The sequence below is a fragment of the Pan troglodytes genome, chromosome 8, assembly GCF_028858775.2.
Source record: "Pan troglodytes isolate AG18354 chromosome 8, NHGRI_mPanTro3-v2.0_pri, whole genome shotgun sequence".
Classification (NCBI taxonomy): domain Eukaryota; kingdom Metazoa; phylum Chordata; class Mammalia; order Primates; family Hominidae; genus Pan; species Pan troglodytes.
Genome location: NC_072406.2, coordinates 27994457 through 28022132, shown reverse-complemented (window position 1 = coordinate 28022132; position 27676 = coordinate 27994457). Strand labels below are relative to the sequence as shown.

The window sequence follows — 27676 nt, the reverse complement described above, 5'->3', positions numbered from 1 at the left end:
CAAATCTGGGAAGCAGCTTCTTTTTACTCTCTTCTCCAACCTCCTTTACTATCCCTCAACCTCTTTCTCCTTTCAATCTTGGCACCACACTTCAATCTCTCCCTTCTCTTAATTTCAATTCCTTTCATTTTCTGGTAGAGACAAAGGAGACACATTTTATCCGTGGACCCAAAACTCCAGTGCCAGTCACAGACTAGGGAAGGCAGCCTTCCCTTGGTGTTTAATCATTGCAGGGGCGCCTCTCTGATTATTCACCCAGGTTTCAGAGGTGTCAGAACACGCAGGGATGCCTGCCTTGGTCCTTCACCCTTAGCAGCAAGTCCTGCTTTTCTGGGGGAGAAGCAAGAACCCCTCAACACCTTCTCCTTTACCCTTAGCAGCAAGTCCCGCTTTTCTGGGGGAGGCACAGGAACCCCGACCTCTTATCTCTGCACCCCGATCCCTTATTTCCATGCCCCACCCTCTTATCTCTGTGCCCTGATCCCTTATTTCCACAACCTGACCTCCTATCTCTGCACCCCAACCCTTTATTTCTGTGCCCCAACCCCTTTCCCACTTTTCTGGAAGGCAAGAACGCCCCACCCCTTCTCTCCATGTCTCTATTCTCTCTTTTCTCTAGGCTTGCCTCCTTCACTGTGGGCAAGCTTCCGCCCTCCATTCCCCCTTTCTTCTCCCTTAGGCTGTGTTCTTAAAAACCTAAAACCTCTTCAACTCACACCTGACCTAAAACCTAAATGCCTTCTTTTCTTCCACAATGCCCCTTGACCCCAATACAAACTCGACAGTAGTTCCAAATAGCCAGAAAATGGCACTTTCAATTTTTCCATCCTACAAGATCTAGATAATTCTTGTCATAAAATGGGCAAATGGTCGGAGGTGACTGACGTCCAGGCATTCTTTTACACATCAGTCGCTCCCTAGTCTGTTCCAGTGCACCTCATCCCAAATCTTCCTTCTTTCCATCCCACCTGTCCCCTCAGTCCCAACCCCAAGCGTCGCTGACTCTTTCTAATCTTCCTTTTCTACAGACCCATCTGACCTCTTCCCTCCTCGCCAGGCCGAGCTAGGCCCGAATTCTTCCTCAACCTCTGCTCTTCCACCCTATAATCCTTTTATCACCTCCCCTCCTCACACTGGGTCCGGCTTACTGTTTCATTCCATGACTAGCCCTCCCCAACCTGCCCAGCAATTTACTCTTAAAAAGGTGGCTGGAGCTAAAGGCATAGTCAAGGTTAATGCTCCTTTTTCTTTATCCCAAATCAGATAAGGTTAGGCTCTTTTTCATCAAATATAAAAATCCACCCCAGTTCTGGCTCGTTTGGCAGCAACCCTGAGATGCTTTAGAGCCCTAGACCCTAAAAGGTCAAAAGACCGTCTTATTCTTAATATACATTTTATTACCCAATCTGCTCCCGACATTAAATAAAACTCCAAAAATTAAATTCCGGCCCTTAAACCCCACAACAGGACTTAATTAACCTCGCCTTCAAGGTGTACAATAATAGAGTAGAGGCAGCCAAGTAGCAACATATTTCTCAGTTGCAATTCCTTGCCTGCACTGTGAGACAAACCCCAGCCACATCTCCAGCACACAAGAGCTTCCAAACGCCTAAAGCGCAGTGGCCAGGCATTCCTCCAGAACCGCCTACCCCAGGAGCTTGCTACAAGTGCCAGAAATCTGGCCACCAGGCCAAGGAATGCCTGCAGCCCGGGATTCCTCCTAAGCCATGTCCCATCTGTACGGGACCCCACTAGAAATCGCACTGTTCAACTCACCTGGCAGCCACTCCCAGAGCCCCTGGAACTCCAGCCCAAGGCTCTCTGACTGACCCCTTCCCAGATCTTCTTGGCTTAGCAGCTGCAGACTGACACTGCCTGATCGATCGCCTCGGAAGCCTACAGGATCATCACAGACGCTCTAGGTTACTCTCACAGTGAAGCATAAGTCCATCCCCTTCTTAATCAATACACAGGCTACCCACTCCACATTACCTTCTTTTCAAGGGCCTGTCTCCCTTGTCTCCATAACTGTTGTGGGTATTGACAGCCAGGCTTCTAAACCTCTTAAAACTCCCCAACTCTGGTGCCAACTTAGACAATACTCTTTTAAGCACTCCTTTTTAGTTATCCCCACCTGCCCAGTTCCCTTATTAGGACGAGACACTTCAACTAAACTATCTACTTCCCTGACTATTCCCAGACTACAGATACATCTCTTTGCCACCCACCTTAACCCACAAGTAGAAGATACCTCTACTCCCTCCTTGGTGACCTATCATGCACCCCTTACCATCTCATTAAAACCTAATCACCCTTACCCCGCTCAATGCCAATATCTCATCCCACAGCATGCTTTGAAAGGATTAAAGCCTGTTATCACTCACCTGCTACAGCATGGCCTTTTAAAGCCTATAAACTCTCCTTACAATTCCCCCATCTTACCTGTCCTAAAACCAGACAAGCCTTACAAGTTAGTTCAGGATCTATGACGTATCAACCAAATTGTTTTGCCTATCCACCCCAAGGTGCCAAATACATATACTCTCCTACCCTCAATTCCTCCCTCCACAACCCCTTATTCTCTTCTGGATCTCAAACATGCTTTCTTTACTATTCCTTTGCACCCTTCATCCCAGCCACTCTTCACTTTCACTTGGACTGACCCTGACACCCATCAGGCTCAGCAAATGACCTGGGCTGTACTGCTGCAAAGCTTCACAGACAGCCCCCATTACTTCAGTCAAGCCCAAATTTCTTCCTTATGTGTTACCTATCTCAGCATAATTCTCATAAAACCACACATGCTCTCCCTGCCAATCATGTGTGACTAATCTCTCAAACCCCAACCCCTTCTACAAAACAACAACTCCTTTCCTTCCTGGTCATGGTTGGATACTTTCATCTTTAGATGCCTGGTTTTGCCATCCTAACAGAACCATTATATAAACTCACAAAAGGAAACCTAGCTGACCCCATAGATCCTAAATCCTTTCCCCACTCCTCTTTCTGTTCCTTGAAGACAGCTTTAAAGACTGCCCCCACCCTAGTCTTGGTTCCCTGATCGGGAAGCGAGGTAATTGACGGAAAGTCGAGGCAGCCCGTTAGGAGGCTTAGGCCTGCCCTGTGGAGCATCCCTGCGGGGGACTCCGGCCAGCTTGAGTGACGCGGATCCTGAGAGCTCTCTCGGGTAGGCAATTGCCCCGGAGGAATGCCTCGTCAGAGCAGTGTGTGGTAGGCCCCCATGGAAGATCAACACAGTGGCTGAACACAGGGAAGGATGAGGCACTTGGAGTCCGGACATTTGAAACTTGGTAAGACTGGTCTTTGGAACTTGCCCACTCCATTTGAGTGGAAGCGTGGCCTCATCACCCACGGCGTGCCTGTACTGGCACTTTGGTTTTTGTTTTTGACTTGACTTGAATTGCTTGATACTTTGGTTTTGGTTTCACCTGGCTTGGATTTCTGGATACTCTGATTTTGGTTTTGATTCTGGTTTGGTGAAAACTGAAAAATGTGTGTGTGCCCTTTTTACCCATTCTTTGTTCTGTGGTGTGCGTGTGGTGTGAGCTTGGTGTTTTGTCTACTCCGCTAGGAACTATGTTGAAAAATTTTAAGAAAGGATTTAATGGAGACTTTGGGGAACTTAGAACTTTATGTGAAACAGATTGGCCAACATTAGAAGTAGGGTGGCCATCAGAAGGAAGCCTGGACAGGTCCCTTGTTTCTAAGGTATGACACAAGGTAACTGGTAAGTCAGGACACTCAGACCAGTTTCCATACATAGATACTTGGTTACAGCTGATGCTAAACCCCCCACAGTGGCTAAGACGGCAGGCAGCAGCAGTGCTAGTAGCAAAGTGACAGATAGCCAAGGAAGGATCCCGCTCCACCCGCCAAGGGAAATCAACTCCTGAAGTTCTGTTCGACCCAACATCAGAAGATCCATTGCTGGAGATGGCACCAGTGATCCCAGTGGTGCCCTCTCCTTACCAGGGAGGCAGGCTCCCCACTTTTGCGTCCACAGTGCTTGCGCCTCCACAAGACAAACATATCCCTAGGCCACCCAGAGTAGACAAGAGAGGAGGTGAGGACTCGGGAGAAACCCCTCCCTTGGCAGCTCGTTTAAGACCCAAAACGGGGACACAAATGCCCCTGAGAGAGCAGCGGTATATTGGGATAGATGAGGATGGTCACGTGGTGGGGAGGCGTGTTTTTGGGTACCAGCCCTTCACCTCTGCCCACCTTCTCAACTGGAAAAACAGTACCCCGTCCTGTACCGAAAAGCCACAAGCTCTGATTGATTTGCTCCAAACTATTATCCAGACCCATAACCCCACCTGGGCTGATTGCCACCAGTTGCTCATGTTCCTCTTTAACACAGATGAAAGGCAGAGAGTGCTCCAAGCAGCAACTAAGTGGCTAGAGGAACATGCACCAGCTGATTATCAAAACCCCCAAGAGTATCTAAGGACCCAGTTACCAGGAACCGACCCCCAGTGGGACCCACATGAAAGAGAGGATATGCAAAGTCTAAACCGAGACAGAGAAGCTCTCTTGGAAGGATTAAAGACGGGAGCCCAGAAGGCCACAAATGTTAACAAAGTCTCTGAGGTCATTCAGAGAAAAGAAGACAGTCCAGCACAACTGTAGGAGAGACTGTGTGATGCCTATGGTATGTATACTCCCTTTGATCCCGATAGCCCTGAAAATCAAGGCATGATTAACATGGCTTTAGTTAGTCAAAGCGCAGAAGACATTAGAAGAAAACTGCAGAAACAGGCTGAGTTTGCAGGGATGAACACATCACAGTTGTTAGAAATAGCTAACCCGTTGTTTGGAAACAGGGATGCAGTAAGCCGTAAGGAAAACCACAGAGACAATGAACGTCAGGCCCAGCGAAACACCGACCTGTTAGCGGCAACAATCAGAGGGGTCCCCCCAAAGAGGCAAGGGAAGGGGGGCCCCGGGAAGGAAACTCAGCCTGGCTGTCAGAGCTTGCAGTGTAATCAGTGTCCTTATTGTAAAGAAATAGGACATTGGAAAAACAAATGCCCTCACCTAAAAAGAAAACCAGGTGACTCAGAGCAGGAGGCCGCGGACAAGGATGAAGGGGCCCTGCTCAACCTGGCAGAAAGGTTATTGGACTGAGGGGGACTAGGCTCAAGGACCCCCAAAGAGCCTATGGTCAGGATGACAGTTAGGGGTAAAGACATTGATTTTCTTGTAGATACCGGTGCTAAACATTCGGTAATAACCTCCCCGGTCGCCCCCTTATCCAAAAAGATTATTGACATCATCGGAGCCATGGGAGTTTCAGCAAAGCAAGCTTTCTGCTTGTCTCAGACTTGTGCTGTAGGAGGACATAAAGTGATTCATCAGTTTTTGTACACTCCTGACTGTCCCTTGCGCTTGTTGGGAAGGGACTTGCTTAGCAAACTGAGAGCCACTATCTCTTACAGAGCATGGCTCTTTGCTGCTAAAGTTACCCAGAATGGGAGTCATTATGACCCTTACGGTCCCCCGAGAGGAAGAATGGAGACTTTTCTTAACTGAGCGGGGCCAAGAGATAAGACCAGCTCTGGCTAAGCGGTGGCCAAGAGTGTGGCCGGAAGACAACCCTCCAGGGTTGGCAGTCAACCAAGCCCCCGTACTTATAGAAGTTAAGTCTAGGGCCCAGCCGGTTAGGCAAAAACAGGAGCCGGTCCCCAGAGAAGCTCTTGAAGGTATCCAGGTCCATCTCAAGCACCTAAGAACTTTTGGAATTAGAGTTTCTTGTCAGTCTCCATGGAACACTCCCCTCCTGCCTGTTCCCAAGCCTAAGACCAAGGACTACTGGCCGGTACAGGATTTGCGCTTGGTTAATCAGGCTACAGTGACTTTACATCCAGCAGTACCTAACCCGTACACATTGCTGGGGTTGCTGCCAGCTGAGAACAGCTGCTTCACCTGCTTGGACCTGAAAGATGCTTTCTTTAGTATCAGATTAGCCCCTGACGGCCAGAAGCTGTTTGCCTTTCAGTGGGAAGATCCGGAGTCAGGTGTCACTACTCAGTACATTTGGACCGGGCTTCCCCAAGGGTTCAAGAACTCCCCCACCATCTTCGGGGAGGCATTGCCTCGAGACCTCCAGAAGTTTCCCACCAGAGACCTAGACTGCGTGTTGCTCCAGTACGTTGACGACCTTTTGCTGGGACACCCCACGGCAGTCGGGTGCACCAAAGGAACAGATGCTCTACTCCGGCACCTGGAGGACTATGGGTATAAGATGTCCAAGAAAAAAGCTTAGATCTGCTGACAGCAGGTACATTACTTAGGATTTACTATCCGAAAGGGGGAGACCAGCCTAGGATCAGAAAGTAAGTAGGTTATTTGAAATCTACCAGAGCCTAAGACCAGAAGGCAGGTGAGAGAATTCTTATGGGCTGTGGGGTTCTGCAGACTGTAGATCCCAAATTTGCAGTATTAGCCAAGCCTTTCTATGAGGTCACAAAGGGGGGGGGGAGGGGACAGGTAAAACTTTGAATGGGGATCCCAGCAACAGAACACTTTCATGAGATAAAGGAAAGATTTATATCAGCCCCAGCCCTGGGGCTACCCGATCTAACAAAGCCTTTTCCATCGTATGTGTCAGAGAGAGAAAAGATGGCAGTTGGAGTTTTAATCCAAACTGTGGGTCCCTGGCTGAGGCCGGTGGCCTACCTCTCTAAACAACTAGACGGGGTTTCTAAAGGATGGCCCCCGTGTTTAAGGGCCTTGGCAGCAACTGCCCTGCTAGTACAAGAAGAGATAAGCTGACTCTTGAACAAAACCTGAACATAAAGGCCCCCCATGCTGTGGTGACTTTAATGAATACTAAAGGACATCATTGGCTAATGAATGCTAGACTCACTAAGTACTAAAGTTTGCTCTGTGAAAATCCCCATATAACCATTGAAGTTTGTAACACCTTGAACCCCGCTACCTTGCTCCCAGTATCAGAGAGCCCTGTCGAGCACGACTGTGTAGAAGTGTTGGACTCAGTTTACTCTAGCAGACCTAACCTCCAGGACCAGCCTTAGGCATCAGTAGACTAGGAACTATACGTGGCTGGGAGCAGCTTCATCAACCCACAAGGAGAGAGATGTGCAAGATATGCGGTGGTAACTCTGGACACTGTTGCTGAAGCCAGATCGTTTCCCCAGGGCACTTCAGCTCAGAAAGCTGAACTCATTGCTTTAATTCGGGCCTTAGAACTCAGTGAAGCTAAGAATGTCAACATTTACACTGACTCTCAATATGCCTTTTCAACCCTTCAAGTGCGTGGAGCATTATATAAAGAAAAGGGCCTATTGAACTCTGGGGGAAAAGACATAAAATATCAACAAGAAATCTTGCAATTATTAAAAGCCGTATGGAGACCCCACAAGGTGGCAGTTATGCAATGCAGAGGACACCAGCGAGCTTCCACCTTGGTGGGTTTAGGGAATTCCCGCGCTGACTTAGGGGCTCGAAAAGCTTTTGCCAAAACGGTGAGGCAGTGGTGTGTTACCTGCCGACAGCATAATGCGAGGCAAGCTCCAGCCGTTCCACCCGGCATACAAGCTTATGGAGCAACTCCCTTTGAAGATCTCCAGGTGGACTTCACAGAGATGTCAAAGTGTAGAGGTAACAAGTATTTACTACTTCTTGGGCGTACCTACTCTGGGTAGGTGGAGGCTTATCCAACACGAACTGAGAAAGCTCGTGAAGTAACTCGTGTGCTTCTTCGAGATCTTATTCCTAGATTTGAACTGCCCTTACGGATCGGCTCAGATAACAGGCCGCCATTTTTGGCTGACTTAGTACAGAAGGCGGCAAAGATATTAGGGATCACATGGAAACTGCATGCTGCCTACTGGCCTCAGAGTTCCGGAAAGGTGGAGCGAATGAATAAACTATCAAAAATAGTTTAGGGAAAGTATGTCAGGAAACAGGATTAAAATGGATACAGGCTCTCCCTATGGTGTTATTTAAAATTAGATGTAGCACTTCTAAAAGGACAGGATATTCCCCTTATGAAATATTATATCGTAGGCCCCCTCCTATATTGCGGGGACTTCCAGGCACTCCCTGAGAGTTAGGTGAAATTGAGTTACAGCGACAGCTACAGGCCTTAGGAAAAATTACACAAACAATCTCAGCCCAGGTAAATGAGAGATGCCCTGTTAGCTTACTCTCCCCAGTTCACCCTTTCTCCCCAGATGATCGAGTGTGGATCAAGAACTGGAACAGAGTCTCTTTGTGTCCACTGTGGAAAGGACCCCAGACTGTCGTCCTGAGCACTCTCACCGCTGTGAAGGTAGAAAGAATTCCAGCCTGGATCCACCACAGCCATGTAAAACCTGCAGCGCCTGAAACCTGGGAGGCAAGACCAAGCCCAGACAACCCTTGCAGAGTGACCCTAAAGAAGACGACAAGCCCTGCTCCGGTCACACCCGGAAGCTGACTGGTCCACGCACGGCCGAAGCATGAGGAAGCTCATCGTGAGATTCATTTTTCTTAAATTTTGGACTTATACAGTAAGGGCTTCAACTGACCTTACTCAAACTGGGGCTGTTCCCAGTGTATTCAACAGGTCACTGAAGTAGGACAGCAAATTAAAACAATCTTTCTGTTCTATAGTTATTATGAATGTATGGAAACAATAAAAGAAACTTGTTTGTATAATGCCACTCAGTGCAAGGTATGTAGCCCGAGAAATGACCGACCTGATGTGTGTTATAACCCATCTGAGTCCCCTGCAACCCCCGTTTTTGAAATAAGAAGAAGAACTGGCCTTTTCCTAGGTGATATAAGTAAAATAATAACTAGAACAGAAGAAAAAGAAATCCCCAAGCAAATAACTTTAAGATTTGATGCTTGTGCAGCCATTAATAGTAAAAAGCTAGAAAAAGGATGTGGTTCTCTTAACTGAGAAAGGAGCTAAAGAGTAGAAAATAAATATGTTTGTCATGAGTCAGGGGTTTGTAAAAACTGTGCCTATTGGCCATGTGTTATTTAGGCTACTTAAAAAAAGAACAAAAAGGACCCGGTTTATCTTCAGAAGGGGGAAGCCAACCCCTCCTGTGCTGCCGGTCACTGTAACACACTAGAACTAATAATTACCAATCCCCTAGGTCCCCGTTGGAAAAAGGGAGAACGTGTAACCCTGGGGATCAATAGGACAGGGTTAAACCCTCAAGTTGCCATTTTAATTAGAGGAGAGGTCCACAAGTGCTCTCCCAAACCAGTATTTCAAACCTTTTATGAGGAGCTGAATCTGCCAGCACCAGAACTTCCGAAAAAGACAAAAAATTTGTTTCTCCAATTAGCAGAAAATGTAATTTTCTTACTTAATGTTACTTCTTGTTATGTATGCGGAGGAACCACTATCGGAGACAGATGGCCTTGGGAAGCCCGAGAGTTGGTGCCTACTGATCCAACTCCTGATATAATTCCAGTTAGAAGGCCGAAGCTAGCAATTCTAGGTCCTAAAAACCTCATTTATTAGACAATACTGTATAGCTAGAGAACGGAAAGACTTTATCATCCCTGTAGGAAAGCTTAATTGTATAGGACAGAAGTTGTATAACAGCAAAACAAAGACAATTACTTAGTAGGGCCTAAACCACACTGAAAAGAATCCATTTAGTCAATTTTCTAAATTAAAAACTGCTTAGGCTCATCCAGAATCTCATCAGGACTGGACGGTTCCCGCTGGACTATACTAGATATGTAGGCACAGAGCCTACCTTCAGTTACCTAATAAATGGGCAGGCAGTTGTGTTATTGGCACTATTAAGCCATCCTTTTTCTTATTACCCATAAAAATGGGTAAGCTCCTAGGTTTCCCTGTCTACGCCTCCCGAGAAAAGAAAGGCATAGTTATAGGAAACTGGAAAGATAATGAGTGGCCCCCTGAAAGGATCATTCAGTATTATGGGCCTGCCACATGGGCACAAGACGGCTCATGGGGATACCGAACCCGCATCTACATGCTCAATTGGATCATACGGTTGCAGGCCATCTTAGAAATAATTACTAATGAAACTGGCAGAGCTTTGACTGTTTTAGCTTGGCAAGAAACACAAATGAGGAATGCTATCTATCAGAATAGACTGGCCTTAGACTACTTGCTAGTAGCTGAAGGAGGAGTTTGTGGAAAATTTAACTTAACCAATTGCTGCCTACAAATAAATGATCAAGGACAGGTGGTAAAAAAACATAGTCAGGGACATGACAAAGGTGGCACATGTGCCTGTACAGGTTTGGCACGAGTTTAATCCTGAGTCTTTATTTGAAAAATGGTTTCCAGCTATAGGAGGATTTAAAACCCTCATTGTAGGTGTATTGCTAGTGATAGGAACTTGCTTGCTGCTCCCCTGTGTATTACTCTTGCTTTTTCAAATGATAAAACGTTTTGTAGCTACTTTGGTTCATCAGAAAACTTCAGCACACGTGTGTTATATAAATCACCATCGCTCTATCTCACAAATAGACTCAAAATGTAAAGATGAGAGTGAGAACTCCCACTAAAAAGTGAAAATGCTCAAAGGGGGGAAATATGGTATGAGACCACCACTTCTCCTGTTGTCCTTCCCAGTTTCTCCCCAACCTCCCCTTTTCCCTAGTTTGTAAGACAGCAAAAAAGGGAGAAAGCAAAAAGTTGGAAAAAACAGAAGTAAAATAAATAGCTAGACGACCTTGGCGCCACCACCTGGCCCTGGTGGTTAAAATGACAATAATATTAACCCCTGACCAAAACTACTGGTGTTATCTGTAAATCCCAGACATTGTATGAGAAAGCACTGTAAAGACTTTTTGTTCTGTTAGCTGATGTATGTAGCCCCCAGTCACGTTCCTCACGCTTACTTGATCTATTATGACTTTTTCACGTAGAACCCTTAGAGTTGTCAGCCCTTAAAAGGGCTAGGAATTTCTTTTTCAGGGAGCTCGGCTCTTAAGACACGAGTCTGGTGGCGCTCCCGGCCGAACAAAAAAACCTCTTCCTTCTTTAATCCGGTGTCTGAGGAGTTTTGTCTGCAGCTCGTCCTGCTACACTAGCTCTCCGTGACTCATCCCAACCCTTTTCATTACACACAGCCGAAGTGCAGCGCTGTGCAGTTGAAATTCTTACACAAGGACCAGGATCGCGTCCTGTAGCCTTTTTGTCCAAACAACTTGACCTTATTGTTTTAGGTTGGCTTTTATGTCTCTGTGCAGCAGCTGCTGCCACCCTAATACTTTTAAAGGCCCTTAAAATCACAAACTATGCTCAACTCACTCTCTACAGCTCTCATAATTTCCAAAATGTATTTTTTTCCTCACACCTGCCACATATACATTCTGCTCCCCGGCTCCTTCTGCTGTACTCTTTGTTGAGTCTCCCACAATTACCATTGTTCCTGGCCCGGACTTCAATCCGGCCTCCCACATTATTCCTGATACCACACCTGACCCTCATGACTGCATCTCTCAGATCCACCTGACATTCACCCCATTTCCCCACATTTCCTTCTTCCCTGTTTCTCACCCTGACCACACTTAGTTTATTGACGGCAGTTCCACCAGGCCTAATTGCCACACACCAGCAAAAGCAGGCTATGCTACAGTACAAGCCACTGGCCCGCCTCTTAGAACCTCTCATTTCCTTTCCATCGTGGAAATCTATCCTCAAGGAAATAACATCTCAGTGTTCCATCTGCTATTCTACTACTCCTCAGGGATTCTTCAGGCCCCCTCCCTTCCCTGCACATCAAGCTCAGGGATTTGCCCCCACCCAGGACTGGCAAATTAGCTTTACTCAATGTGCCCTGAGTCAGGAAACTAAAATAACTCTTGGTCTAGGTAGACACTTTCACTGGATAGGTAGAGGCCTTTCCCACAAGGACTAAGAAGGCCACCACGGTCATTTCTTCCCTTCTGTCAGACATAATTCCTCAGTTTGGCCTTCCCACCTCTATACAGTCCGATAGCAGACCGGACTTTATTCATCAAATCAGTCAAGCATTTGTTCAGGCTCTTAGTATTCAGTGAAACCTTTATATCCCTTTCAGTCCTCAGTCTTCAGGAAAGGTAGAACAGACTAATGGTCTTTTAAAAACACACCTTACCAAGCTCAGCCACCAACTTAAAAAGGACAGGACAATACTTTTACCACTTTCCCTTCTCAGAATTCAGGCCTGTCCTCGGAATGCTCCAAGGTACAACCCATTTGTTGCGGGAAGTCAGGGACCCCAAACGGAGGGACCGGCTGAAGCCATGGCAGAAGAACGTGGATTGTAAAGATGTTATGGACATTTATTAGTTCCCCAAATTAATACTTTTGTAATTTCTGATGCCTGTCTTTACTGCAATCTCTAAACATAAATTGTATAGATTTCATGGACACTTATCACTTCCCCAATCAATATCCTTGTGATTTCCTATGCCTATCTTTGCTTTAATCTCTTAATCCTGTCGGCCGAGAAGGATGTATATCGTCTCAGGACCCTGTAATAGTTGCGTTAACTACACAAATTGTACAGCATGTGTGTTTGAGCAATATGAAATGTGGGCATCCTGAAAAAAGAACAGGATAACAGCAATTGTTCAGGGAATAAGAGAGATAACCTTAAACTCTGACCGCCGGTGAGCCAGGCAGAACAGAACCATATTTCTCTTCTTTCAAAAGCAAATGGGAGAAATATCGCTGAATTCCTTTTCTCAGCATGGAACGTCCCAGAGAAAGAGAATGCGCACCTAGGGGTAGGTCTCTGAACTGGCCCCCCCGGGGCGTACCTGTCTCTTATGGTCGAGATTGCAGAGGTGAAATAAACTCCAGTCTCCCATAGCGCTCCTAGGCTTATTAGGAAGAGGAAATTCCCGCCTAATAAACTTTGGTCAGACCGGTTGATCTCAAAACCCTGTCTCCTTATAAGATGTTATCAATGACAATGGTGCCAAAACTTCATTAGCAATTTTAATTTCACTTCGGTCCTGTGGTCCTGTGATCTCGCCCTGTCTCCACTTGCCTTGTGATGTGCTATTACCTTGTTAAGTACTTGATGTCTGTCACCCACACCTATTCGTATACTCCCTCCCCTTTGGAAACTCCCTAATAAAATCTTGCTGGTTTTTGTGGCTTGTGGGGCATCACGGATCCTACCAATGTGTGATGTCTCCCCCGGACGCCCAGCTTTAAAATTTCTCTCTTTTGTACTCTGTCCTTTTATTTCTCAAGGCAGTCGACGCTTAGGAAAATAGAAAAGAACCTACGTGATTATCGGGGCAGTTCCCCCGATACCTATTGGATCTCCTGTATAGACCCTCCTTTTTATTAGGCCCCAGTCTCATTCCACACACAAGACCAACTTGGACTGTGCCCCAAAAAACTTGTCATCCCTACTATCTTCTATCTAGTCATACTGCGATTCACCGTTCTCAAGTACTCATATATGCCCTGCTCTTGTTTACACTGGTGGTTTACACTGTTTCTCCAAGGCATCACAGCTGATATCTCCTGGTGCTATCCCCAAACCACCACTCTTAACTCTTAAATAATCTTTGCTGGCAAGGCTATGCTGAACCTCCTTAGGCACTCTCTAATTAGATGTCCTAGGTCCTCCCAATTCTTAGTCCTTTAATACCTGTTTTTCTCCTTCTCTTATTCCGTTTAGTTTTTCAATTCATAGAAAACTGTATCCAGGCCATCACCAATAATTCTAAGTGACAAATGTTTCTTCTAACAACCCCACAATATCACCCCTTACCACAAAATCTTTCAGCTTAATCTCTCCTACTCTAGGTTCCCATGCCACCCCAATCCCGCTCGAAGCAGCCCTGAGAAACATCGCCCATTATCTCTTCATACCACCCCCAAAAAATTTTTACCATCCCAATACTTTACCACTAGTTCATTTTATTTTTCTTATTAATATAAGAAGACAGGAACGTCAGGCCTCTGAGCCCAAGCTAAGCCATCATATCCCCTGTGACCTGCATGTACACATCCAGATGGCCAGTTCCTGCCTTAATTGATGACATTCCACCACAAAATAAATGAAAATGTCCTGTTCCTGCCTTAACTGATGGCATTATCTTGTGAAATTCCTTCTCCTTGCTCATCCTGGCTCAAAAGCTCCCCTACTGAGTACCTTATGACCCCCACTCCTACCTGCCAGAGAACCCCCCTTTTTCCTTTACCTACTCAAATCCTAAAAAATGGCCCCACCTCTATCTCCCTTCGCTGAATCTCTTTTTGGACTCAGCCCACCTGCACCCAGGTGAAATAAACAGCTTTATTGCTCACAAAAAGCCTGTTTTGTGGTCTCTTCACACGGACAAGCATGAAAAACAGTGTCCTTTTTTTTTTTTTTTTTTGAGTTGGAGTTTCACTCTGTTGCCCAGGCTGGAGTGTAATGTCATGATCTCAGCTCATTGCCACCTCCTCCTCCTGGGTTCAAGCAACTCTCTTGCCTCAGCCTCCCCAGTAGCTGGGATTGCAGGCATGCGCCACCATGCCCGGCGAATTTTGTATTTTTAGTAGAGATGGGAATTCTCCATGTTGGTCAGGCTGGTCTCAAACTCCTGACCTGAGGTGATCCACCCGCCTCGGCCTCCCAAAGTGCTGGGATTACAGGCATGAGCCACTGCGCCTGGACAAAAGTGTCCTCTTATAAGGACACTTGTCTTTAGATGTACAGCCTACCTAAATTACTCCAGGAGAATCTCAAGATCCTTAACTTAATTACATCTGCAAAGACCCTTTTTCCAAATAATGCCACCTCCACAGATTCTAGGCACAAGGATCTGGATATATCTTGTGCAAAGCCACCATTCAGCTCACTACACTAGAAAGAGGAAAAACAACGAAGTAACAAAAGGCGCAGAAGAAAGAACAGATGCAGCTTGTGTGGCAGTGGCCATCAAGGCAGGCTGGGGTAAAACTGTGTTAACAGAACCCCCAGATGGAACGCAAGTGTGGCCGTCTACTCCCAGCTACTCACAGAGAACGTTTCTGTTTCTGACAGCAGAGTAAGAGAAAGGGTGGGAAGAGAGATAGCCCATTCTCTGTTGGCTTAATTCCTAAGGAATTGTGCCTCTGCCTTCGGGTCATTCTCAAGTCTTGTTCAAGGATAAAATGATTTATCGATGGCAGTAATTAAAAAGCAATGCCAACAGAAGCAGCCTCAGCATTTTTCATTTGTACTTACACATGAGCGAGAGCAGTTTAGGGAAACGGGTGTCTTCAGGTTCTGTTTTCTCCATCTAGAAAAGGGCTGCCTTCGTGGAATGCTGGTCCTGGGGAGAAACCTCATTTCTATAGCAGGAATTGATAGAGTTTTAAATTCCGATTGGTACACGGAGCTACCCGTCCTCATTTCAAGCACTTCTGGTTTGTTCTGGGTTCAGTGGGTGAGCAATGAGTAGAAATCTGGGGAGGAGGATTTGGAGTGAGCGTGGTTTTGATCCCCAGAGGGAGCTGTTTTTCCGTCAATGTCTTGACTGTGATTCAGAATGGGCTTCTCCGCTCGAGATGGGAGTACTGGGCTGATTTAAGGCAGGTGATTGACTTGATTTGGTGGCTACTTTTATACTAGCTGGTTAACGAGCTTTTTTCTTTATTAGTTTCAGGCATGTGAGCTTAATGAAACATTGGACCTCCCAAATTACAAGGAAAATACAGATATAGCTTATGTGATAGGTTCAAAGGAGTTAGTGAACAAACACAGTAGGGCCACAAATTATTGTTAAAGACATGAATGCATGAAAGTGTATCTATGTCCAAATGGACTCTCTGCAACCATACTGTTCCGCCTGAAAATTAGTACATAGAAATTCAGCAAATGCTTGGACAGGGGATACTCTCAGAAGTATTCTGACTAAATAGCATGGATTCTTTTCACATCACTGAAGTAATTTCTTCTCAAATTGACTCTGGACTAAATCTTATGATACCTACTTGTTCTGATTGTACTTAATCACCTGCAAATAAGGTGGGGGCAGTGGTAAGAGGAGCTGTTGAATGAAATTAAACATTTGTTGGATGCCGACTGAAGATAAAGCCCTGTGCTTTGTGCCAGGGAGATTCTAGAATAAACGAGGCACAGACCTACTCTCAGGAAGCTTTTGCAAACTAATGGAGAAAACACATCTGCAGGCAATGACTTATGGTATAAGAGGAAATGGGGCCAGGTACGGTGACTCACACCTGTAATCCCAGCACTTTGGGAGGCCCAGGTAGGTGGATCAATTGAGGTCAGGAGTTCAAGACCAGCCTGGCCAACATGGCGAAACCCTGTCTCTACTAAAAGTCCAAAAAAAAAAAAGAGCCAGGCTTGATGTTGTGCACCTGCAATCCCACCTACATGGCAGGCTGAGGCACAAGAATCAATTAAACCTGGGAGGTGGAGACTGTAGTGAGCCGAGATCCCACCACTGCACTCCAGCCTAGAAGACAGAGCGAGACTCTGTCAAAAAAAAAAAAAAAAAAAAAAAAAAAAAAAAAAGGAAATAAGATTAGTGTTGAATGGGAAATCTAAGCAGGATTGAATGACAGGAGAGCGCCCACTTGCCCAGCTCCAATAACAATTTTGACAGCCATGACAATATTTCAGGGACACCCATTCCTCATGGTATCTGAACTCCCATGAATGCTTGAGTCTGGAGGCTGGTTCAGTCTTGACTTTAAGATAAGGGGATACAAGGAATGATTTTCATCTATCCCAAGCCAATAGTCCAGCCAAAAATCTAGGTCTGAGATGATGAGAAAAAGCAAGTCATCAACTATGTCAGCAATTTCATCATCATCATCATCATCATCATCCTCATCATCATCATCATCATCAAAAACAAAAGACAGACCTGTAACCGTCTTGTGTGCCTGGCTCTCATCTTAGTTCAAAATATAGAAGTAAATTCTATGGCCAGAAAACAATGACCAGAATGGCTCTCATCACTCTTGTCTGCCACCATGTAAGACATTCCTTTTGCCTTCCACCATGATTTCGGGACTTCTTCAGCCACATAGAACTGTGAGCCCATTAAACCTTTTTTTCTTTATAAATTACCCAGTCTTGAGTAATAATATAGTGGTTTGTCCAGAACATCAATGAACGATGCTGTTACTTGTTCCAAACACATATCATTTAAGAGGTTTGGATAAACAACAACCTAAAATAAATAAGCACTAAGCAAACTCAGGGCTACATAATCTCTTTGGTGAGGTAACTGACAATGAGTACAACTGGGACACTTTACTGTTAAATCACCTCTATCTACATGTGCCCAAGCCGTGAGATACTTGGTTTTAATCCTAAAATATCATGGTGCACATTTACTTCTGCCTTCCAACTGGGCTCTAACGTCACCTCCTCAGAGAAGCCCGCTTTTCTGTGTTTCCACTCTGCTTTTTTTCAGCATTTAGTAGAGCATCAGTCACCATCCATATCTGGGAACAATGATTGTAAGAAACAGAAACCCATTTGCATGAGCTTGAAGACAAGGAACACACCTTATCTCTAACAGGCAAACTCATGGGCACAAGAAACAAATGAGAGGCCATGAGAGAATGGAAACTGCCGTTACAGAATCCAAAATTCCTCTTTCTTGCTCTCAGAAGCCCATGGTCTCTTTTTTTTCGTGTTTTTTTTTTTTTTTTTTTTTTTTTTTTTTTTGAGATGCAGTCTCGCTCTGTCGCCCAGGCTGGAGTGCAGTGGTGCGATCTCAGTTCACTGCAAGCTCCACCTCCTGGGGTTCACGCCATTCTCCCGCCTCAGCCTCCCAATTAGCTCGGGCTACAGGCACCCACCACCACACCCAGCTAATTTTTATATTTTTAGTAGAGATGGGGTTTCACCGTGTGAGCCAGGATGGTCTCGATCTCCTGACCTCGTGATCCGACCATCCTGGCCTCCCAAAGTGCTGGGATTACAGGCGTGAACCATCGTGCCCGGAAGCCCATGGTCTTTCTTATCAGCCCTGTGGACTTTCTTATCTCTTCTTCTCACTCACAACCAATTTTCCCTTTTTACTGGTGGCCCATCATGGCAGCCAGCAGAGCCCACCACGGCCAGCTGATCAGTCAGTTACTGGAAATCTTGGAGAGGGAGGGAGGGAGAGAGGGAGGGAGAGGGAGAGAGAAAGAGAGAGAATGACAATTGGGCTTCTGGCCAACCAATTGACTATAGGGAGGGGAAGTACCATGGTACAAATATGGCACAAAGACCTGCTTTCCAGCATGGCCAGTGAGTAGGGAAATTGAGGGAAGGTACCTGCAAACACAGCAGACATCTCAGAACATGCTCTCTGTTCTTAGTTCTCTCTCCCGCCTTCTCCTAGATTGTAAATATCACAAGACAATCTAGGATGGTACCTGGCTCAAAATATTTGAGAAAGAGAAAAAGGAAGGCATTAGATCAAACTGTGGACTTCATGGTTTCCTAAATTCACTCTGCAAGTTTTTGGGTTTTTTGTTTATTGAGAGAGAGTCTCGCTCTGCTGCCCAGGCTGGAGTGCAATGCCATAATCTTGGCTCACCGCAACCTCCACCTCCCAGGTTCAAGCAAATCCCCTGCCTCAGCCTCCTGAGTAGCTGGGATTAAAGGCACGCAAAGCTACACCAGTTAATTTTCGTATTTTTAGTAGAGACGGGGTTTCACCATGTTGGCCAGGCTGGTCTCGAACTCTTCACCTCGTGATCCACCCACCTCGGCTTCCCAAAGTGCTGGGATTACAGGTGTGAGCCACCACACCTGGCCGACTCTGCAAGTATTTAAGTGAATGAATGTCAGTCCCTGAGAATCAGAATTTCTTCTGATTTAACGGCATTAGATCTCCGTTAGGTTTAATCCTGGTCAGCAGCTGTGGGGTGTCCTGGGTTTGGGATCAGTGGGATGAGGAACAAGCAGGTTCTCCAAACCACCACGCAGGGATGGGAGGTATTAACTAGGCCAAAGATGATGGGTGGGGTACGTGCCTGTGTTTCAAACAGCTTATGCCAGGCCTAAAAACCGACGCCAAGGCAGAAACTGTATTAAGCAAATTGATGACACAATGGAGGGGGTCAAAAAGTTTAATATTGCTAAGAAGGATACAAATATTGATCATGCAATATGTTATGGTTATCACGCCATCTCCTGCTACACGCCAGGTTTCCTTTACCAGGAGATAGAAGAGATTTGTGGATCTGACCTAACCCTCCAAATTATAAGGTCCCTGAGAGTGGGCTCAAGACATTCATGTTTTATAAATGTGGCATAAAGCCTCATGCTCGCTGCCATGTGACCCAATGCCAGTTCGATGCTACATTCAAAGAACCATCATTCCAGCACTCAAGCATACTTAAAGGCAATCGAAATGTTTACCGCCGTCCCTCAAGACGAACACCAAAGAAATATTATTTTCAAAATGCATAGCAACACTTCTTAAAATCTTATTTTCCCATCTCTTTCTCTCTCTCTACCACATTCCCAGGAGTTTCCCAGAAGCAAAACTATCATAAAGACCCAGGAGCAAAATGATTAATGACTTCACTATATCTGATTCTGATTTAGTTGGTTTAGAATGGTGTCCGGGTATACGTATTTTTTAAAATATTGCTGGGCACAGTGGCACACACCTGTAGTCTCAGCTACTCAGGAGGCTGAGGCAGAAGAATCACTTGAGCCCAGGAGTTTGAGTCCAGCCTGGGCAACATAGAAAGACCCTGTCTCTGAAAAAAAAAAAAAAAGGCAAAAACAAATCTCTCTCAGCTGCAATCAGGTTTGATAACTAATTGATCAAAAAATTGTGGTAGCCATCCTTCACAATGGACCTTAATATTCCCACCTCCTGGTGTTATTCATTGTGGAATCTGTCTTAGCTAGTCCTCAATTGGTTCTGGTATCCAGGCCCCACCTTGAGAGGCTAGTCCCACCTCCTACCCCACACATGGTTTTACACTTACTTTCAAGACTGGCCTAAAAATGTAAAATGTATTTGTTTTGACCTTGTTTCCAATGAAACAACTATTCTAAACACTCATTTAGGATGGTTAGGGAAATTTGAACACCGGCTAAATATTAGAAGATATTTGCTTCAAAATAACCCAGCTTGGTAATGAGATGATGGCGGCTGAGGCTGGTGATAGGCACAGAGGGCTTCATTATCAAATAGAAACAAGTGGAAAAAACAGAATTTTTCCATAATACAAATGTAACGTAAACACGAAAATGTACTGAGTGCATAAAAAGAATCTATGGTCTCACAGGCATTAGATTATAATTTGAACATCAAAAATAAAAGTGACGGCCAGGTGCAGTGGCTGATACCTGTAATCCCAGCACTTTGGGAGACCGAGGTGGGTGGATCACTTGAGCCCAGGAGTTTGAGACCAGCCTGAGCAACATAGTGAGACCCCCATCTCTAAAATGAATAAATATCAATAAAAGTGACTGGAATTGATTATAGAACATCAACTCGATTTGAGTCTATAAAGATTACTGGTGGAGGGGGGCAATGGGGAGAAGGAGGAAGAGAATATATTTGTGACCTAGATTATTTTCCTTAGTTTTGAGAGAATCTTCGGGTCTCCTGGGTCTTCTAGCCCAGTATTTATGTTATTTATTTATTTATTATTTATTTATTTATTTTTTATTTTTTTAGATGGAGTCTCACTCTGCCACCAGACTGGAGTGCAGTGGTGCGATCTCGGGCCACTGCAACTTCCGCCTCCCAGGTTCAATCTATTCTCCTGTCTCAGCCCCCCAAGTAGCTGGGACTAGAGGTGACTGCCACTTCACCCAGATAATTTTTTTTTTTTTTTTTTTTTTTGAGACAGAGTCTGGCTCTGTTGCCCAGGCTGGAGTGCAGTGTTGCAATCTCGGCTCACTGCAAGCACCACCTCCCAGGTTCATGCCATTCTCCTCCCTCAGCCTCCCGAGTAGTTGGGACTACAGGCACCTGCCACCACGCCCGGCTAATTTTTTTGTATTTTTAGTAGAGACGGGGTTTCACCGTGTTAGCCAGGATGGTCTCGATCTCCTGACCTCGTGATCTGCCCGCCTCAGCCTCCCAAAGTGCTGGGATTACAGGCATGAGCCACTGTGCCCGGCCGCACCCAGCTAATTTTTGTATTTTTCGTAGAGATGGTGTTTCACCGTGTTGATCCAGGCTGGTCTCAAACTCCTGACCTTAGGTGATCCGCCCGCCTTGGCATCCCAAAATACAAGGATTACAGGCATGAGCCACCACACCCTGCCTATTTTCCTTAGTTTTCAGAGAACCTTTGTGTCCCCTGGGTGTTCTAGCCCAGTATATCTCAAACTTTGCTGCACCGAGGACCTTGTTGAAATGCAGGTTCTCATCTGCGAGGCTCAGTGGGCCGGCAAATCTGCATTGGTTTAGGAAGCTCACCCTGAGTACCAAGCTTCTGAGAGGACCAGGCAGGCCACTGCCTGCCAACGCCCTCTCAGCTGGGCTTAACTCTGGCTCTCTGCTGCCAGGGTTCCTCCCCTCAAAATAGGAGCTATTTTTAAAAAGTCTCTTGGAAAAAAGGCCCTGTTTTAAAATCGGGGTGTTCAGGATTGGCCATCTGCTCACCATGGGGTTTTAAGACCTTTGCCCAGACCCCTGCAACCAACTTAGAACTGACATGTTTAGTTTTGAAGGCCCCACTCCACACCATATTAAATTCATTAAAATCAACCCCATTACAGGCATATCTCAGGCATCACGCCCTCAGAACGGAGTTGCAGCTGATCACTGGACAGTGTTGTAAAGCATTAAACATGCATTCATTTCAGCCTTGCAGTTTGCACATTTAGGAGCCAATTGTCTTAGGTCTAAAGCATTCATGCCGAAGCATTTTTATGGGCCCCAGACACTATGCTTCCCAGCCTTAATGGCCTCTGCAATGCTGGTTCCTACTGCCCCACCCCTGGGTTCTGGCCTGCTAGCCCGCGCCACCTCACTGCTCCCCCATTCAAGTGTGCCTTAAATGTGTGGTTTCCAAACTCATCTACACTTTAGGGTCACCTGGGATTTTTTTTTTTAATCTTGCAAAACCCAGGCCACACCCAAGAACAATTAAACCTCAACCTCTGGAATGGGACATAGCATCCGTTTTTTGTTTTGTTTTTGAGACAGGGCCTCGCTCTGTTACCCAGGCTGGAGTGCAGTGGCACAATCATAGCTCATTACAGCCTCCAACTCCTGGGCTCAAGAAACCCTCCCACTTCAACCTCCACGGTAGCTGGGATCACAGGCGGGCACCACCACACCTGGCTAATTTTTAAATTTTTTATAGAGACAGTATCTCCCTGTGTTCTCCAGGCTGGTCTCAAACTCCTGGGCTCAAGCGATACTCCCGCCTCAGCCTCCCAAACTGCTGGGATTATAGGCATGGGCCACCATGCCTGGACATCAGCATCTGTATTTTTTGAAGCACAGACGAGTTTGGGAACTACCGTACTAGACTGAGCTCGGTTTCCTAGCCCTGTCTGACCATAGGATTCGGCTGGGCTGCTTCTGAAAACAGAGCTCCCCAGGCTCCTTCCCAGGTAATTCTGATTCATTAGGTCTGGGGTGGGCCCCGGAATGTGCATTTTTTATGAGATCCCTCTGGGTCAATCAGGTTAAAGCCAGTTTGGGATCTGAGACCTTGGAGATCATTCCCCAGCTTCCCTCCTAACCCAGTTCCCAGCTTGGCCCACCTCACCCAGGCTGTGTCACGTCTGACTTCGCAGATTACACCTGAGAGGGAAGCCCCAGCCATCACAATGTGAGAACATTTTACAATGACCAGGATATGCCAAATACATTTTAAAACTCATTCAGGATTAGCGTTCACCTTAAAACTGACAGACTCTGAGAACGGGCTGGCCACGTGCTGTGCACAATCCTTAGTGCTCTCCTGTGACTAATATTTGGATAATTGATTGTTGGAAGATCAGGAAGCCTCTCTCTCTCAGAGGGGTCGAAGATAACTTCTTTATTTCTGAGGTAGGGAAGAAAATGAGGATGCTCTGCCTTTTGCTAGACTGAATACTGTCCTCCAAAAATTCACATTTACCAGGAATCCCAGAATGTGACCTTATTAGAAAATAGGGGCAGGGCATGGTGGCTCATGCTTGTAATCTTAGCACTTTGGGAGGCTGAGGCAGGAGGATCACTTGAGGTCAGGAGCTCGAGACCAGCCTGGCTAGCATGGCAAAACGCTGTTTCTGCTAAAAACACAAAAATTAGCTAGGCATGGTGGCATGCACCTGTAATCCCAGCTACTTTGGAGGCTGAGGCTGAAGAATCACTTGAACCCAGAGGCAGAGTTGCAGCGAGCTGAGATTGTGTCACTGAACTCCAGCCTGGGCAACACAGCAAGACTCCATCGCAAAAAAAAGGAAAGAAAATAGGGTCTCTGCAGATCTAATTACAAAGAGGTCATATTGGAATAGCATGGACCTTAAATCGAGTAATAATGGCATCCTCATGGGAAGAGAAGAAGAGACAGAGACACACAGGGGAGAAGGCCACATGAGAATGAAGGAGGAGAATGCAGTGATGTGGCCACAAGCCAAGGAATGCCAGCGACCACCAGAAGCCAGAAGAGGCAAGGAAGGATTCATCCCTAGAGCCTTCAGAGGGAGCACTGCCCTGCCCGTTTCAGACATCAAGCTTCTGGAACTGGAGAGAATGGCTTTCGGTTGTCCTGAGCCACCCATTTGGGGAACTTTGTTAGAAGAGTCACAGCCAGGTCATGTGCTCCTGAATGCATCTCAGGCATTAATAAGCACTGTCTTGGCCAGTCAGGGTGGCTCACCCCTGTAATCCCAGCACTTTGGGAGGCTGAGGTGGGTAGATCACCTGAGGTCAGGAGTTCGAGACCAGCCTGACCAACATGGAGAAACCCCATCTCTACTAAAAATACAAAAATTAGCTGGGCGTGGTGTTGCGCACCTGTAATCCCAGCTACTTGGGAGGCTGAGGCAAGAGAATCACTTGAACCCTGGAGGCAGAGGTTGCAGTGAGCCGAGATTGCGCCATTGCACTCCAGCCTGGGCAACAAGAGTGAAACTCCGTCTGAAAAAAAATAATAAGTACTGTCTTGACTGTGATCATCAAAAATATTTGTTTAAGGGTTAGCTAGAAAGCCTGACCCTTTCACAGATGGACGGAAGGGCCAAAAGAAAATAGATTGTTTGCAGTAGGGCAAGAAGGATAAGAATCCTATGGAAAAAAAAAAAAAAAAACAGAGGGATTTGTTTAGTGAGCTCTGGGGAGAGGCATTTGTTTTCTTCCTTAAAAAAGAAACACAGGTTGGGTGCGGTGGCTCAAGCCTTAATCCCAGTACTCTGGGAGGCGAAGGTGGGTGGATCACCTAAGGTCACGAGTTCGAGACCAGCCTGGCCAACACTGTGAAACCCCATCTCTACTAAAAAGACAAAAACAAAAGAAAAAGAAATTAGCCAGGCATGGTGTTGAGCGCCTGCAATCCCAGCTACTCGGGTGGCTGAGGCAGAGAATCACTTGAACCTGGGAGGCAGAGGTTGCAGTAAGCCAAGATGGCATCATTGCACTCCAGCCTAGGCAACAAGAGTGAAACTCTGTCTCAAAGAAAAAAAGAAAGAAAGAAAGAAAAAACATAGTTTTAAGTCCACTCAGTGGAGTTTAAAAATACATTCCCATTGCACAGTGCTTTTGGAATCTTTTCTAAACTTCTGTTGCATATGATCTAATTTGATCTTCATAGCAACTCCCTGAGGTGGATAGGGCAGGCCTTTCTGGACACCTATTTTCTAGTTTGCATTAAAAGAACCGAATTGGCTGGGACCAGTGGCTCATGCCTATAATCCCAGCACTTTGTGATACAGAAGGGAAGGGCTCAGAAGGGAAGAATGTGGTCCCTTTAAATGATATGGAAGTGAGGAAGGGAAGTACTGGGTAGAGGAGGGTGTGGTCCCTGGGTAGGGCTCCACCCCAGGGCCTGTGCCCACGGACCTAGGTGAGGACAGGCATTTTTGTTTTCCTGCCCAAATGTTGCATTTCCCAAGACCACCCTGGCTGCCACACCCCCATTCTGTGCCTATAAAAACCCTGAGACCCTAGCAGGCAGACACACAGGCAGCTGGACTTCGAGAGGAGCACATCAGCGGAGGAACACAGGGTACTGGACGTCAAGAGGAACGCACCAATGGGCACCGGCACACCGCAGGCCACTGACTGGCAGAACAACCCAGAGTTTGGCTGGGACAGTCGGAGAAGGGTCAGGCCACTCACCCGACTCCAGCGGTAAACCATCTCCCTTCTGGCTCCCCCATCTGCTGAGAGATACTTCCACTCGATAAAACCTTACACTCTCAAGCCTGTAATCCCAGCCCTTTCGGAGGCCGAGGCGGGCAGATCACGAGGTCAGGAGATCCAGACCATCCTGGCTAACACAATGAAACCCCATCTCTACTAAAAATACAAAAAAATTAGCCGGGGGTGGTGGCGGGAGCCTGTCGTCCCAGCTACTCGGGAGGCTGAGGCATGAGAATGGCGTGAACCCAGGAGTCGGAGCTTGCAGTGAGCTGAGATCGCACCACTTCCGGTACACCAAGGCAAGAACCCTGGGACAAAGAGAGCCCTCTGTCCTTGCAGTAAGGCAGGGGTCTAATTGAGCCGACTAACACAAGCTACCTACAGACGGCTAAACTAAAAGAGCACCCTGTAACACACGCCCACTGGGGCTTCAACTATAAACATTCACCCCTGGACACTGCCATGGGGCTCCCTGCCTGTCTGCATGCTCCCCTAGAGGTTTGAGCAGTGGGACACTGAAGAAGCAAACCACACCCGCATCGCATGCCCTTCAAGGGGGACAATGGAACTTTTCCCACTTCATCTGAGAGGCCAAGGCAGGAGGATCACTTGAGCCCATGAGTGTGAGACCAGCCTGCACAACATAGCAAGACCCCATCTCTACAAAAAAAAGTAAACGAACAAAAAAAAACCTTAAAAATTAGCGAGCTGTGGTGGCACACACCTGTAGTCTCAGCTACTCAGGAGGCTGATGTGGAAGGATTGCTTGAGCCCAGGAGGTTGAGGCTGCAGTGAGCCAAGATTGAACCACTGCTCTCCAGCCTGGGCGACAGAGTGACACCCTGTTTCGATAATAATAAAAGGAATGGAACAAAATAAATTCTCAAATAGCTAGCAGAGGCAGATCTCGTTCTCAAATGCAGGTTCTCCAGGTTTCAATTCTTATTTCTAGCAGTATTATGGAGAAACATGATCACTAATACATGAAGGAGAGGAGGTTTCAAGTTCTGATGAATAGATGGTAAAGAGAGGAGTTGGTTGACTAGGAGTGACTAGGAATGGGAAGAAAACGCATGACACCACTTAGAGGAAAGAAGAAAAATAAGCATAGAGGTGACTGAGCAGACAGAAACGACTTGGAATAAGCGTGTCTGGCCCCGTCTCTGCATTTTTTCCCTTGCATTAGTAACTTCCCTGATGACTTGGATGAATCTTCTCTTCAGGGCACCTAGTGTTCCCTTTCTGTCCACTTCTCCTTTCCCAGGGCCCATACAGTCTGGGAAAGCATGCTCTGCAGGCTTCTCATATCTTTCCTTCCTTAATCAGCCCCTAGCATCTCTACATAACCCATATACACCTGGAGTTCCACATGTCCCAGTCTTTGCACTGCAGTGAATTCAAAGAATGGTAGACGCTAGCTCGGCACAGGGGCTCACACCTGTAATCCCAGCACTTTGGGGGGCTGAGGCAGATGGATCACTTGAGCCCAGGAGTTCAAGACCAGGTCTGGCCAACATGGTGAAAGCCCATCTCTACTAAAAATACAAAACTTAGCTGGGCTTGGTGGTACATGCCCTGTAGTCCCAGCTACTGGGGAGGCTGAGGCAGAAGAATTGCTTGAACTCAGGAGGCAGAGGTTGCAGTGAGCTGAGATCGTGCCACTGCACTCCAGCAGCCTGGGCAACAGAACAAGGCCCAGTCTCAAAAAAACACAAAGACAAAACTAAACCAAAGAAAACAAAAAACAAAAAAACACGCACACACACACAAAGAAACAAAGGTAGACTCCAATAGGAAAAATTCACTCAAAAGCAATTCAAATAATTATTCAGTCAACCCAGTTCTATCTCAGTTCTTTATTGTATATATAAACTTATTCTGTCCAGATTCCCTAGTTTTCTTTTTCTTATCTTTTTTGTTTTCTTTTGAGACAGATCCTCACTCTGTCAGCCAGGCTGGAGTATAGAGGCACAATCATGGCTCACTGCAGCCTCAACCTCCTGGGCTGAAGTAGTTCTCTCACCTCAGCCTCCCAAGTAACTGGGACTACAGGTGCATGCCACCATGCTCCGTAAGTTTTCATATTTTTTGTAGAAACGGGGTCTCACTATGTGGGCCAGGCTGTTCTTGAACTCCTGGACTCAAGAAGTCCACCTGCCTCAGCCTCCCAAAGTGCCAAGATTACAAGCATGAGCCACTGCATCTGGCTGACTCCTTCGTTTTCTTTTCCTCTTTGCCCATTGCCTGGATTCCATAAGCAGAAGGAAAACCCAGGGGCTGACTTTGTAGGCAAGACTCTTTCCTTTTCAAAACATAAATTGGTTCAAGTGGTACCAAAACTGAAACATGTTTACAACTTAACATCTTTTCTTCCTACCCCTTCAATCTCTTCAGCAATGAGAGAAGACACTGGGCTCTTTAT

General features: G+C 46.3%; 1 long non-coding RNA gene across 1 annotated transcript in view; it reads right to left on the bottom strand.

Annotated features, from left to right (window-relative positions):
* Positions 1-505: 505 nt before the first annotated feature.
* The window catches only part of LOC134807033 (uncharacterized), a 49556-nt gene continuing 22385 nt past the window's right edge, over positions 506-27676 (bottom strand). The window contains exon 3 of the long non-coding RNA XR_010146578.1: positions 506-27676. This is a non-coding gene — a long non-coding RNA (uncharacterized LOC134807033).